The sequence below is a fragment of the Lepus europaeus genome, unplaced genomic scaffold, assembly GCF_033115175.1.
Source record: "Lepus europaeus isolate LE1 unplaced genomic scaffold, mLepTim1.pri SCAFFOLD_260, whole genome shotgun sequence".
Lineage (NCBI taxonomy): Eukaryota > Metazoa > Chordata > Mammalia > Lagomorpha > Leporidae > Lepus > Lepus europaeus.
Genome location: NW_026909141.1, coordinates 1 through 4,194, shown reverse-complemented (window position 1 = coordinate 4,194; position 4,194 = coordinate 1).

Genomic DNA, 4,194 nt, shown 5'->3' with positions numbered 1-4,194 from the left:
TTATGTACTTGCCTAACGAAAAGATTTTCTTTTCTCCAAAACCAATTTACTGTGATTTTCTCCGTCCATTGCATACGAAATCCACAGCACATTGTCCGGATATGACTGGATGAAACCGGAAATATCCAGTTGTGTTTTGGCTAACTCAATACGAAATATTGTGAAAGTTTCTGTGTTTGTGTTTTCTGGATATTATCGATGGACTTTATTGTTTTGAATGTTTTTATCAGGGAACATTTAATTTTTTACCGTTGAAACACTAATTTGGTTCATCATGGGAACACCAGCTCTACACATTCGTATTTTCTAGGGAGAAAGCTAGAGGAACTGCGGCAAACAAACATGATATTTCTCATTGTATAAATGACATTGTATGCACTTGCCTAATGAAAAGACTTTGCTATTCTCCAAAACCATTTTTACTGTGAAGTTCTCAGTCCATTGCATACGAATTCCACAGCACTTTGTTCGGATATGACTGGATGAAACCGGAATATCTAGTTGTGTTTTGGCTTACTCAATCCCAGATATTGCTACAGCCTCTGTGTTTACGTTTTCTGGATATTATCAATGGATTATTGTTTTCAATGTTTTTATCAGTGAACATTTTATTTTGAGCTTGGATACAGTAATTGGTACCACATGGAGACACCAGCTCTACACACTCCTATTTTCTAGGGAGAAAGCTAGAGGAACTGCAGCAAACAAACATGATATTTCTGTTTGTATCAATGATATTTTATGCACTTGCCTAACGAAAAGATTTTGCTTTTCTCCAAAAGCATTTCTACTCTGATTTTCTAAGCCCATTCCATACGAATTCCACACCACACTTTTTCCGGATATGACTGGATGAAACCGGAAATATCGGTTTGTTTTGGCTAACTCAATCCCAGATATTGCTAAATCCTCTGTGTTTGTGTTATTCCTGATATTATCCACAGACTTTATTGTTTTGAATATTTTTTAGCAGGGAACATTTTATTTTGAGCTTGGATACAGTAATTGGTTCCACATGGAGACACCAGCTGAACATATTCCTATTTTCTAGGGAGAAAGCTAGAGGAACTGCGGCAAACAAACATGATATTTCTGTTTGTATCGATGACATTTTATGCACTTGCCTAACGAAAAGACTTTGCTTTTCTCCAAAAACCATTTTTACTGTGATTTTCTCCATCCATTGCATACGAATTCCACACCACTTTGTCCGGATATGACTGGATGAAACCGGAATTATCCGGATCTGTTTTGGCTAACTCAATCCCAGATATTGCTACCGCCTCTGTGTATGTGTCTTCCTGATATTATCCATGGACTTTATTGTTTTGAATGTTTTTATCAGGGAACATTTAATTTGTGCTTGTAAACACTAATTGGTTCCACATGGAGACACCAGCTCTATACATTCATATTTTTAAGGGGGAAAGCTAGAGGAACTGCGGCAAACAAACATATTTCTGTTTGTATAGATGATATTTTATGCACTTGCCTAACGAAAAGATTTTCTTTCTCCAAAACCAATTTACTGTGATTTTCTCCGTCCATTGCATACGAATTCCACAGCACATTGTCCGGATATGACTGGATGAAACCGGAAATATCCAGTTGTGTTTTGGCTAACTCAATACGAAATATTGTGAAAGTTTCTGTGTTTGTGTTTTCTGGATATTATCGATGGACTTTATTGTTTGAATGTTTTTATCAGGGAACATTTAATTTTTTACCGTTGAAACACTAATTGGTTCATCATGGGAACACCAGCTCTACACATTCGTATTTTCTAGGGAGAAAGCTAGAGGAACTGCGGCAAACAAACATGATATTTTCTCATTGTATAAATGACATTGGTATGCACTTGCCTAATGAAAAGACTTTGCTATTCTCAAAACCATTTTTACTGTGAAGTTCTCAGTCCATTGCATACCGAATTCCACAGCACTTTGTTCGGATATGACTGGATGAAACCGGAAATATCTAGTTGTGTTTTGGCTTACTCAATCCAGATATTGGTACAGCCTCTGTGTTTACGTTTTCTGGATATTATCAATGGATTTATTGTTTTCAATGTTTTTATCAGTTGAACATTTTATTTTGAGCTTGGATACAGTAATTGGTACCACATGGAGACACCAGCTCTACACACTCCTATTTTCTAGGGAGAAAGCTAGAGGAACTGCAGCAAACAAACATGATATTCTGTTTGTATCAATGATATTTTATGCACTTGCCTAACGAAAAGATTTTGCTTTTCTCCAAAAGCATTTCTACTCTGATTTTCTAAGCCCATTCCATACGAATTCCACACCACTTTTTCCGGATATGACTGGATGAAACCGGAAATATCCGGTTTGTTTTGGCTAACTCAATCCCAGATATTGCTAAATCCTCTGTGTTTGTGTATTCCTGATATTATCCACAGACTTTATTGTTTTGAATATTTTTTTAGCAGGGAACATTTTATTTTGAGCTTGGATACAGTAATTGGTTCCACATGGAGACACCAGCTGAACATATTCCTATTTTCTAGGGAGAAAGCTAGAGGAACTGCGGCAAACAAACTGATATTTCCTGTTTGTATCGATGACATTTTATGCACTTGCCTAACGAAAAGACTTTGCTTTTCTCCAAAACCATTTTTACTGTGATTTTCTCCGTCCATTGCATACGAATTCCACACCACTTTGTCCGGATATGACTGGATGAAACCGGAATTATCCGGATCTGTTTTGGCTAACTCAATCCCAGATATTGCTACCGCCTCTGTGTATGTGTCTTCCTGATATTATCCATGGACTTTATTGTTTTGAATGTTTTTATCAGGGAACATTTAATTTGTGCTTGTAAACACTAATTGGTTCCACATGGAGACACCAGCTCTATACATTCATATTTTTAAGGGGGAAAGCTAGAGGAACTGCGGCAAACAAACATATTTCTGTTTGTATAGATGATATTTTATGCACTTGCCTAACGAAAAGATTTTCTTTTCTCCAAAACCAATTTTACTGTGATTTTCTCCGTCCATTGCATACGAATTCCACAGCACATTGTCCGGATATGACTGGATGAAACCGGAAATATCCAGTTGTGTTTTGGCTAACTCAATACGAAATATTGTGAAAGTTTCTGTGTTTGTGTTTCTGGATATTATCGATGGACTTTATTGTTTTGAATGTTTTTATCAGGGAACATTTAATTTTTTACCGTTGAAACACTAATTGGTTCATCATGGGAACACCAGCTCTACACATTCGTATATTCTAGGGAGAAAGCTAGAGGAACTGCGGTAAACAAACATATTTCTGTTTGTATAGATTGATATTTATGCACTTGCCTAACGAAAAGATTTTCTTTTCTCCAAAACCAATTTACTGTGATTTTCTCCGTCCATTGGCATACGAATTCCACAGCACATTGTCCGGATATGACTGGATGAAACCGGAAATATCCAGTTGTGTTTTGCTAACTCAATACGAAATATTGTGAAAGTTTCTGTGTTTGTGTTTTCTGGATATTATCGATGGACTTATTGTTTTGAATGTTTTTATCAGGGAACATTTAATTTTTTACCGTTGAAACACTAATTGGTTCATCATGGGAACACCAGCTCTACACATTCGTATTTTCTAGGGAGAAAGCTAGAGGAACTGCGGCAAACAAACATGATATTTCTCATTGTATAAATGACATTGTATGCACTTGCCTAATGAAAAGACTTTGCTATTCTCCAAAACCATTTTTACTGTGAAGTTCTCAGTCCATTGCATACGAATTCCACAGCACTTTGTTCGGATATGACTGGATGAAACCGGAAATATCTAGTTGTGTTTTGGCTTACTCAATCCCAGATATTGCTACAGCCTCTGTGTTTACGTTTTCTGGATATTATCAATGGATTTATTGTTTTCAATGTTTTTATCAGTGAACATTTTATTTTGAGCTTGATACAGTAATTGGTACCACATGGAGACACCAGCTCTACACACTCCTATTTTCTAGGGAGAAAGCTAGAGGAACTGCAGCAAACAAACATGATATTTCTGTTTGTATCAATGATATTTTATGCACTTGCCTAACGAAAAGATTTTGCTTTCTTCTCCAAAAGCATTTCTACTCTGATTTTCTAAGCCCATTCCATACGAATTCCACACCACTTTTATCCGGATATGACTGGATGAAACCGGAAATATC